This window comes from Vicia villosa, unplaced genomic scaffold, assembly GCF_029867415.1.
Source record: "Vicia villosa cultivar HV-30 ecotype Madison, WI unplaced genomic scaffold, Vvil1.0 ctg.001884F_1_1, whole genome shotgun sequence".
Classification (NCBI taxonomy): Eukaryota; Viridiplantae; Streptophyta; class Magnoliopsida; order Fabales; family Fabaceae; genus Vicia; species Vicia villosa.
The window spans coordinates 26,124-38,462 of record NW_026705763.1 but is presented as its reverse complement, the minus strand read 5'-3'; positions in this window follow the sequence as shown (position 1 = coordinate 38,462).

Here is a 12,339-nt window from a genome sequence, read left to right as displayed (position 1 = left end):
AAAAATGATCATGAACTCATGTTGTCACCACTGCTGGAGTCTCGTGCGCATGCCTTAGCTTTGGGCTCGTGTGCATAGTCAGAATATGGCTTTGTGAGAGTGACACTTTGAGTCCCTCTATCTTGCTCCTCACTTACTCAATTGTTATGAAATCTGGATCAATGTAAAGAGGGCGTGGCAAAGAGTGGTTTAGAATCAAGCTTGTTCAAGATAGTGGCTTGTGGGAGAAGAAAAGTGCATTTAAAGTGGGCACACCATGTGTTTGACAAAAGGCCACGCGCGTGCCCTAAAAATCTGCCCAGCCAGACATGCCATTGTGACTTGGTGAGGGTACAACTTTGAAGACTTGCACTTGACTCAATATTTGCTCAATTGTCCCAATTCTTGTTTCAATGGATAGAGGGGATGGCAAGGAAGAGATACATACCAAGTTTGCATTTATGGCACTTTTGTAGAGCTCTAAAAATGGCTGGAGATTTGGCATGCCATGTGTTTGTGAGAATGCCAGGTCATGACCTAACTTGTGACCTGGAATGTGACTTGATTCAAATGAGTTTCCAGCAACTTCACACCATCTTAACTCTTCATACAAGCTTCAAATGAAAAAGTGTCCAACTACAAAGTTATTCTCCTCCATGAGAGGAGCAACTTTGATGTTGGAATTTTCTTCAAAAAATGTCATCTGCCACGTGTAATCCAGTGCTGAAGTGGACTGCCCATCCTGATTCAAAGGATCAAAAATTTTTCTAAGTGTTGAAAAGTTTCCATTTTTGTCTTTTTTCCATTTTTGGAAGCTCTTTATCGAACTCCCGATTTTATCCATTCTTCGACTTTTCTTGATTAATTTTCCACCAAAAGTCAATATTCGAATAATTTTCCCGATTTTGACCCAAAAGTCAACTGTTCCGATTTTTCCGACTATTGATGAAATTCCCGATTAAATCTCTTCCGCTCCCATCCAGTCAAACAAACACATCCACACAGTCAGTATGAGAAGTTTTCCACGCATAGACGCCATTCCTGATTGAATATTGATCAGAAAGTCAACTGGTTGACTTTGGTCAAAGAAACCCTGAATTAACGAGCCAGATGATTTGCAAGCTTGCACTCTTCAATCAATGTCCTGATTTGAAGCAGAGAGGCACCCCAATCTAGGAGGTCTTCGATGAACATAGAGCCACATGATTATACCTCAGTTTTCTTGTTCTTAGGTCACACTTCTTTGTAATAGAGCTTTTTCTTGCTAGCCTTTGAATAACACCAATGATATGGATGCATGGATATGGGTTATGACCTAAGTGAGGTATGTACATGGACGCAAAGCCTAAGCCAGTTAGAAGTTAAAGGGTAGGACAAATTTGGGGTATGACAGCTGCCCCTATTTAATCGTCTTATACTCGAAGGTGAGATTGACGCTAGTCTTTCGAACATTCGAGGTAGAAGAAGATTAAATACCAGAGTACCAGAGATTTGTCTTACAGAGAAGATGGTGTAAATGTTATCCTTGTTTTGTTTTTGTTTTGATATCTGCTGGGGAAAGAGAGGAATTCGTTTTTCCGGTGGATATATTTACAGTGAGTAATGGGTTGAATGGTGGTAGCTTGTAACATGATAACGGTGCCAATACAGGTTCTCAATGGAAATAGTTGTGTGAGACAATGACTGAAAGGAATAGACCTCGTGGCGATCTACGACTCAACATCGAGAAGATCTCGTGGCGATCAACTCGTCAACAGAAGAAAAGGGAATAAGATCTCGTGGCGATCTATGACCCAACATCGAGAAGATCTCGTGGCGATCAACTCGTCAACAGAAGAGAAGGGGATAAGATCTCGTGGCGACCTATGACTCAACATCGAAGGAAGATCTCGTGGCGATCAACTCGTCAACAGAAGAAAAGGGAATAAGATCTCGTGGCGATCTATGACCCAACATCGAGAAGATCTCGTGGCGATCAACTCGTCAACAGAAGAGAAGGGGATAAGATCTCGTGGCGACCTATGACTCAACATCGAAGGAAGATCTCGTGCGATCTTCCACACTTTAGGAGGAATAAGATCTCGTGGCGATCTATGACTCAACATCGAAGGAAGATCTCGTGGCGATCAACTCGTCAACAGAAGAAAAGGGAATAAGATCTCGTGGCGATCTATGACCCAACATCGAGAAGATCTCGTGGCGATCAACTCGTCAACAGAAGAGAAGGGGATAAGATCTCGTGGCGACCTATGACTCAACATCGAAGGAAGATCTCGTGCGATCTTCCACACTTTAGGAGGAATAAGATCTCGTGGCGATCTATGACTCCACATCGAAGGAAGATCTCGTGCGATCTTCCACACTTTAGGAGGAATAAGATCTCGTGGCGACCTATGACTCAACATCGACTCAACATCAGGGGACAAAGGAGGACATTGTATCAGACGTTCGTCAGAAACTGAGGATACCTCGTATCGGCACCATGGTTCGGGGATGTTTGTGATGTGGCAGCAGATACCAATCGGAGTTTGTAAGGACCACCTTTTATGTGGGGTTGTCTTGATTGAGGGGCGATTTGCATTATCTGGCTTATGCTTTGTATGCATGTTTGAGTTTTTATGGCGTAATGATCCACTGTGATGGATATGCTACGCTTTCGAGGATGCAATGCTATATGCAATGGATTCTATATGCAGAGAGTGCCAAATAAAGGCCCTTGGTGGAACAGAAGAGTAGAATCATTGGGATCCGTTGCTTGTGATCTTGAGACACCGTTGTGGGTGGGTGTTGGAAACCTCATAGTGCCAAAGATGATTGGCAACTGTGTGGAGGATTAGACCATAACTCTGTTGGGGAGGAAGTGACCTTGCTCGACTCTCCTTACATCCTATTGCTCGGGGAATCATGAGTTTTGAGAGACCATTCTTCGTCTGTCATATGGAGGAGGGATATGGACCTTTCCAGGTGCCCCATGCTTACCAGTAATGATGAACTCTACTCTGGAATTTTCACGTGGGATGACGATGACTTTCGTGACACATCGTGAGCCAAGATGATGGCTAGAACCTGCAACCTGCACAGAAAACAACGTTTGGATGCAAATGGTGCCCCTTAGAACACTTTTATGTTTATGTAACATCATGTTTCGTTTTACTTTGTGATTATTGCCCCCACGCTTTCAATGCAATGTTTAATAATGAATTAAATCACATCTCGCATGCGAAAAAGAAAGAAAGAAAGCTTTTGCATCAAAAGATCATTTTATTGATGGAATGCCTGTGAATAGGCTTCTGTACAAGGAAGCAACTCCTAAATGAGGTAGTTGCGAAAAAGAAAGTAAAAATAAAAATGCAAAGATCGAAATGGCAAAGAGGAATGCTCGGATTTCCATTAAAACTGATATTGCTACAGTTCCCATATCCTTGATCCTCTCAATGCTTTGCTTCAGAGGGGCAATGGTTGGATTGATCTGTTTGCTTTGTCAAGGGCGTATGGTGGCCTTTGTGAAAGATATTCAGACTGCAGCCTCTCGCTTTTGATCCCTAACTTTTGCCTGGATCGCCCTTTCGGGTTTTCAATCCAGCGGGATGCCCTTTTTTGCCTAAGTCGCCTTTTCGGGTTTTCAACTTAGCGGGTTATTCTCTTTTTGTTTTATCCCTAATTTTTGCCCAAACCCTTTTGGTTTGCCGGGATGCCCTTATTTTTGCCTAGGTACGTCGACCTAGCGGGTCTCTTATGCGTAGTATTTTTTGACTGAGTCTGAATTGACTGGAAGCGGAACGTCTTCCCCATCCATCTTGGTCAGGATTAAAGCACCACCTGAAAATGCTTTCTTCACAATGTATGGTCCCTCATAGTTGGGAGTCCATTTGCCCCTTGGATCAGTGTGAATTGGCAAGATCTTCCTTACGACTAGGTCACCCGTGTGGAATTCTCGAGGCCGAATCTTCTTGTCATACGCTTTCTTGATCCTCTTTTGGTACAACTGGCCATGGCAGATAGCAGATAAGCGTTTCTCCTCAATTAGATTGAGATGATCAAGCCTCGTTTGAACCCATTCCGTTTCATCGAGTTTGGCGTCCATCAAGACTCTCAACGAAGGAATTTCCACTTCAACAGGTAGTACGGCCTCCATACCGTAGACAAGAGAGAAGGGAGTTGCCCCAGTTGAAGTAAGAACCGAAGTTCTATAACCATGCAAAGCAAATGGCAACATCTCATGCCAATCTTTATACGTTCTAACCATCTTCTGGACAATCTTCTTTATATTCTTGTTAGCCGCTTCGACTGCGCCATTCATCTTTGGCCGATAGGGTGATGAATTGTGATGTTCAATCTTGAACTCTTCACACAACTCAGCCATCATCTTGTTATTAAGATTGGACCCATTATCAGTGATGATCTTGTTTGGAACCCCATATCGGCATATGATCTCTTTCTTGATGAAGCGAGTAACGACTTGCTTGGTTACGTTCTTGTAAGAAGCAGCTTCAACCCATTTGGTGAAGTAGTCGATAGCAACAAGAATAAATCTGTGTCCATTCGAAGCTTGCGGCTCTATCCGTCCAATCATGTCTATGCCCCACATAGCAAAGGGCCAAGGTGACGTCAGGACATTCAGAGGAGTTGGAGGAACATGAATTCTGTCAGCATACACTTGGCATTTGTGACATTTCTTCACGTACACATAACAATCACTTTCAATGGTCATCCAATAGTATCCTGCTCGTAAGATCTTTTTGGCCATGGAGTGCCCACTGGAATGAGTTCCAAAAGATCCCTCATGAATTTCCCGCATGATTAGTTCTGCTTCGTGCCTATCCACGCATCTGAGCAAGACTGAATCATAGTTTCTTTTGTACAGGACGTCTCCTGACAAGAAGAATTTGGATGCTAACCTTCGAAGCGTTCGCTTATCACCAATCGTAGCATCTTCGGGATACTCTTGCTTCTCAACATACCTTTTGATGTCATAATACCATGGCTTTTCATCATACACATCTTCAGTAGTGAGGCAATGAGCAGGGAACACATGGGCGGGTTCCTTGTAACGGAGGATCGTTATGTCTGGTACTTCTTTAGGGGAGCTAACTCTGAACATAGCCGCCAAAGTAGCCAAAGCATCTGCCAACTGATTTTCCTCTCGGGGAATATGATTGAAAGTGACTTCCTCGAAAGCGGGCAGTAACTTCAAGATATAGTCCTTATAAGGAACTAAATTGGGGTGTCGTGTCTCCCAATCACCTCTTACTTGATGTATAACCAAGGCAGAATCCCCATAAACCTCAAGGATCTTGATTCTCATATCAATGGCTGCTTCGAGACCCATTATGCAAGCTTCGTACTCTGCCACATTGTTCGTGCAATCAAAGCATATTCTAGCTGTGAAAGGGATGTGAGTTTGACGAGGAGAAGTCAAAACTGCCCCAATACCATGGCCCATAGCATTTGATGCACCATCGAACGTGAGAATCCATCGTTCTCCTGGTTCGGGTCCTTCATTATCATCTAATTTCATGATGTCTTCATCAGGAAAGTCAAACTTCATTGACTGATACTCTTCTAATGGCTGATGAGCAAGATGGTCTGCAAGGACACTCCCTTTGATGGCCTTCTGTGTGACATACTGAATATCATATTCTGATAAAAGCATTTGCCATCGGGCTAGTCTTCCTGTAAGAGCTGGCTTTTCAAAGATGTACTTTATCGGGTCCATTTTGGAGATCAATAGAGTGGTGTGAGTCAACATATACTGCCTCAGTCGGCGAGCAGCCCATACCAAAGCACAGCAAGTTTTCTCGAGTAGTGAGTAGCGGGATTCACAATCGGTAAACTTTTTGCTCAGGTAATAAATGGCGCACTCTTTTCGACCAGACTCGTCATGTTGGCCCAGCACACACCCCATAGATCCTTCAAGCACAGTTAAGTACATAAGAAGCGGCCTCCCAGGAACCGGAGGCATGAGAATTGGTGGCTCTTGGAGATACCGCTTGATCTTTTCGAAGGCTTCTTGACAACGATCATCCCAGCGAATATCTTGATTTTTGCGCAGCAGTTTGAAGATGGGTTCACAAGTGTCAGTGAGATGAGAAATGAACCTGGCTATGTAATTCAATCTCCCAAGGAACCCTCGAACTTCTTTTTCATTCTTCGGTGCTGGCATGTTCTGTATTGCTCTTACTTTATCAGGGTCGACCTCAATCCCTCGTTGGCTCACAATGAATCCAAGTAACTTTCCAGATCGCACCCCAAAAGTGCATTTGTTTGGATTAAGCCTCAACTTGAATTTTCGCAGACGAGCAAACAGCTTCTCAAGATATACCAAATGTTCCTCCTCAGTTTGGGATTTTGCAATCATATCGTCGACGTACACCTCAATCTCTTTATGGATCATGTCATGGAAGAGAGTCACCATCGCTCGTTGATATGTTGCACCAGCGTTCTTAAGACCAAAAGGCATCACCTTATAACAATACGTACCCCACGGAGTAGTAAAGGTAGTCTTGGTCATATCTTCAGGAGCCATTTTTATTTGATTATAGCCAGAAAAACCATCCATGAAGGAGAATACCGAATACTGAGCAGTGTTGTCGACTAGCACATCAATATGAGGCAGAGGGAAATCATCCTTCGGACTTGCCCTATTCAGGTCCCGGTAGTCAACACACATGCGTACTTTTCCGTCCTTCTTAGGAACAGGTACTATGTTTGCAATCCAAGGAGGATACTCACACACAGATAAGAAACCCGCCTTCAACTGTTTTTCAACTTCCTCCTTGATTTTCAGAGCCATATCAGGTCGAGTTCTTCGTGGTTTCTGCTTTACAGGCGGACATTCTGGTTTGAGCGGTAACCTGTGCATAACTATATCCGTGTCTAAACCAGGCATGTCTTCATATGACCAGGCGAAGATATCAACATACTCTCGAAGCAGCTCAATCAACCTTCTCTTCACATCACTTTGCAAAGCGGCCCCTATCTTGACTTCTCTCTTAGCTTCCTCTGAACCGAGGTTGATGATTTCTATTGCTTCTTGATGTGGCTGAATAGATTTCTCCTCTTGTCTCAAAAGTCTTGCCAATTCTTCGGGGACTTCACAATCTTCCCCACTATCCTCATCAGCTTGGTCAATTGGATTCTCAAGGATATTAAGACGTGGAACTGTAACATTATCATTTTTGATGGAATCCGAGCCGGATCTGCACGATGGATGATTTATGCCTTAGAATGCAACACATAAAAAGAAAGAAAAAGAAAAAAGCTTTGCCATTTTTGAAAAAGTTTTTAAAGCAAAAACAAAAATGAAAGAAATGGAACAGTAATTGCATGCGAAAATATGATTTTCATTCAATATTAAACAAATTGAAACAACATGGGGGCCCTTCTTTATACAAATGGTCAAAATGCTTAGGGCGAAGCATATGACTTATCGAAACAAGAAAATTACATCTCCATAAAAGTGACTCTGGGGATGTCCAAGATAGTCCAATTGTTGAGCTCCTGTCCAGGCGCAGCATGGCAAATGAATCTGGAGGGATCTTCTTCATCATCATCGTCCACGGCGAGGACCTGACTTCCAGAACTGGTGCTTGCACTGACGAACACTTGAGAAATGGGGGGAATCACCTTCTTTCCAGGAATTATGCTGAGCTGAGTAGAAGAAGATGGCTGATACCCAAGGCCATACTTGTCTCGCTTCTCATGAACATCAATCAGCTTGCCCCAGGCACTATGGGGAGTACCAGCTTCTAAGAAGGCTTTAGCATCACTCAGAGAAGAGAGGGGTGCTCCGAGTTCCTTCTTATTCTCAACCACGGGGAGTTTATCGACCGACACAATCTCTAATGCCTGAAAAGGCGTCTCTTGTATCTCTCCTTCCACTTCAACATAACGGTATGACGCCAGATTATTGACTATCAAATCCTCTTCACCAGTGATCACAACAATCTTGTCATTCACAACAAATTTCAAACACTGATGGAGGGTAGAAGTCACAGCCCCAGCAGCATGGATCCAAGGACGACCCAAGAGGCAAGTGTATGAAGGACGTATATCCATAACATAGAAGGCAATATAGAACATGTGAGGACCAATCAGGACAGGCAGATCAATTTCACCTTCTACGGACCTTCTAGAACCATCAAATGCTCTGACACTCATAGTGCATGGTCTCATCATAATCCCATCCATACTCAGCTTAAACAAAGTGGTCTTGGGCATCACATTAAGAGAAGAACCTGTATCAATCAGAACTCGAGACAACACAGCATCCAGACACTTGACTGAGATGTGCAACGCTTTGTTGTGTGCTCTACCCTCAGGTGGAAGTTCATCATCAGAAAAACCCAAACAATTACCAGCAGCGATGTTGGTCACAACCCCTTCAAACTGAGGCACGGTAATGTCTTGAGTTACATGAGCGGAAGCCAAAACTTTCATCAGAGCATCACGATGAGCTTCAGAATGCACCAAGAGAGACAAGATGGAGATCTTGGCTTGGGTCTGATCAAGTTGGTCAATCACTTTGTAATCACTTTTCTTAATGATTTTCAAGAGTTGCTCGGCATCTTGTGCATTACGTGTCACAGGAGGATCAACAGCAACTTGCTTTCCTTTTACTTGTGTACTAGCCTCTTTATTGGTCTCTTTAGGAAGTGGGGGAGGGGCAGCAAAGATCCGACCACTACGGGTAATGCCACTAGTGCCAGTAATATTTGTGATACTCGAAGTACCCACTGGAGGACAGTCATATTTCTTCCCTCGAATATACACAGCATTATAACTCCAAGGAACAGCCTTAGAATCATTCACAGGAGAGGGAACAAGAGACGAGGTTGAAGGAGTCGGCGGAACATTTGGAACCTGAATAACCAACGGAGTCCTTGGAGCCTGAATGACCAAAGGAGTACTCGGAGCATGAATGACCAAAGAAGTGTCCTGAGTCTTTGATATCTCAGCAGGGTAGTAAGGGATCTCTAAAGTAGTCACATCTTCGACAGGAACGACCCTTTCCACTCTAAGAACACCTTCATCCATTAATTCCTGGATTTCTTCTCTCAACCTAGTGCACTCCTCAGGATTAGAAGAACATTGCAAACAGTAGTCATGTAGTTCACACAAAACCTTTTGTTGCATAAGATACTCTCTGACAACTGCTAGCGGCATCCTAACCTCATTAACATCATTTACCAGGATCTGATCATCACATAACTCAATAGCATTGGTCGCACCAGCATGCGGAGGCATCGGGTTATTCTGCACATTGGGACCAGTAGGAGTGAATGAGATAAGCTTGTCGTCAAGGAGATCCTGAACCTTCAACTTGAATGCTCTACACTTTTCAATAGTATGGCCTGGAGCCCCTGAATGAAATTCACATCGAGCATTGACATCATAACCAGGAGGGAGAGGACTAGGTGGAGGTCCAAGTTCACGGAGTTGTACCAATTGACCAGCAAGCAACTGAGGAAGGAGTTGGGCATATGACATGGGAACCAGATCGATACGCCTATCTTGGAATCTTGTTCTCTGTGGGCCCCTTTGACCTTGAGGCCTAGGGTTCTGTTGACGATTCTGAGGAGCAGCAGCTTGTTGTTGTGGTACGAAAGGCTGTTGGGGTGCCATCCATGGTTGTGGAAGAGCAGCAGCATATGCCTGAGGGACATATGGACTAGGAACAGCATAAGGCATCGGATAATAAGGAGGTGGAACAACAGAATATGCAGGAGCTCGGCTTTGGTCAACAGAAGCGGTGCTAGTCTCACCTTCCTTCTTCTTCACAAACCCAGAATACGGCTTCTTACCATTACCACTTGAAGTGCTAGGACTAGTAACGCCTTGAATGGTACCAGCTTTGACACAGTTCTCAACTCTCTCACCAATGATAACCACATCCGAAAAGGAGGGAGAAGTATTACTAACCATGTGCTGAAGATACGGCCCTTTCAGAGTTCCCATAAACAGATCAATCAACTCACGGTCCAAAAGAGGAGGTTGGACACGGGAAGCAAGTTCACGCCACCTCTGGGCGTATTCTTTGAAAGATTCTTCAGACTTTTGTGACATATTTTGCAGTTGGGCACGGCTAGGAGCCATGGCAGTATTGTAGTGGTATTGCTTCAAGAAGGCATCAACGAGTTCTCCCCAAGTACTAACATTAGACCTCTCGAGTTTCATATACCACTCTAATGGGGCTCTAGTGAGACTATCTTGGAAGAAATGCATAAGCAGAGGTTCGTTCTCAGCGTGAGCGGCCATCTTACGACAGTAGGAACGAATGTGAGTCTCTGGGCAGGTAACTCCCTTGTACTTATCAAAATCTGGCACCTTGAACTTCGGGGGAATAACAATCCCAGGTACCAAGCACATAGCAGCAGTGTCGAAACTCGAAGTTTTAGCAACCTCAACGGCCTTAAGGCGTTCTTCAAGGGCTTGGTACATCCTAGCAGTCTCAGTCAACTCAGCAGTAAGATCATGTTCAAGGTCAATAACCTCGTGGTGGTCATCCACCACCTTCGGTATCCCTTCAGCAGGAATCTCCTTAGTTTTCACCCCTCCATCAGCGGAATTGGCAGGAGTATCTTTGATCAAACTAGCGACGCTCTTTCTGAGTTCATCCTGTCCTTGAACGACGGCATGGAGAGTCTCCATAAGTTGGGTCATTCTTTCCCCCATAACATCCATATCCCTACGGAGGGCAGCTTGATTCTGTTCAAATTGTTCCATGATTCTCTCGTTACTCCTGGTGCGGTAAGGATGTAAGAAAGTCAGCTTCGTCGTCGGAAAAGAAATCTGTTGTTGGAAGGGACCCCAATTAGAATCAGATAAAAACCTGAAAATGCAGTATGATATGAGTGCATGGGTGCATGTGTGCATGTTTTATTACTTTCAAGACTTTTTAGCTTTGTCTCAAACCAACAACACAAGATAACGGAGAAGATAGTGAAGCAAAACCAAGATAAGCACAACCGAGATAAACAAACAGGATAAGGAAGCATAATCGATTAATTCCACAACCAAGTTTTTGAAGTACAAAATATTCTGCTCCCATGAGCCAACAAATACAGAAATAAAATCAGGAATCCCATCCAACAAATCTGGTGGTGATTCTACAACAAAATCAACATTCAAGCAGGATCTCCCATGTCCAAATGGCGAAGAGGGCTATCTCCAATGTGCTTATCACTCCAAGTCTTCATTTCTTCAAAGAGCTTCTTGGTCTCAGCACGGGTGGGCCTCTTAATGATCTCTTGAATCAGCAGGTCTTTTCTGAAATGCATTGTTTCCATGTTGCGGTTCTTCACCTCCCAATACCTAGCTTCCTCTTGAACTTGGACATTATCTTGGTCTTTTTCTCTTATCTGGCCCTTCAGCATTCGGATCTCTTCATAACATTTCTCTATGGTATTCTGGCGATCCAACAAGAGCTTGTCTGCTTTCTTTCGACGAGTCTTCTCCGAATTGGCGTTTTCAGTCTGAATCTGAAGTCTTTTTGTCAATTCTGCCAACTGATCCTCATAATGCTCTTTGATCTTCCTCTCTTGGGTTTCAGTAGCTTTAGAATTCACAGTCATTCTTGGCCTCTTCTGAGAAGTGCTTCCTCTGGCATACAATTCTTCAAGCTCTATTTCTCTCATTTTCAACTTATGAAGAGCAGAAAGCTTCTCTTGCCTATCGGTATTCATCTTAACTTGCATCGTTTCCATTTGTTCAGTCAATTTCCGATTCTGCTCAACAGTTTGGTTATAACAGGGCATGGAGACAATGTTGGGTTGTTTACCAGCAGGGGGGTACAAAGGATCCATGGAAGGGAAAGGCATCCCTCGAACAGCAACCACAGATTCAACCCATTTAGTATAGTCCTCATAAGTAGCACAATCTCGCTGACCAAAATGTTTCTTATCTCTCCAGCAAATACTCTTCCAGGCTTGCACAGCTTCTGCCATTTGTCCAATGTTCGTGGCCACATGATAGAAAATATTCTCAGCTATCTCTGCTTGCTCAGGTGGACTAATAAAAGCATATCCGAATGTTCTTCTGGCCAAGACGGGGTTATAGTTGATTCCACCCCTAAGACCTATGAGAGGTACGTTTTTGAACTTTTCGCAACTCATAATAACTTCTCTGTCATCCAAAGCGCTATTGTACCAGACAATATCCTTAGCCCTCAGCCCCATAATCCTTTCAGCCCATTTAGATGTGTGCCGATTATCAACGAACGCCCCACGTTCAGGCAGATGTGACCTAAACCATCGATATAACAACGGAGCACAGAATCTAACTAGACCTCCCTTACCTCCCTTCTGACCATTCTTGTGATGGATAGAGTGATAAACATCCCCCAAAAGGGTAGGAACCGGA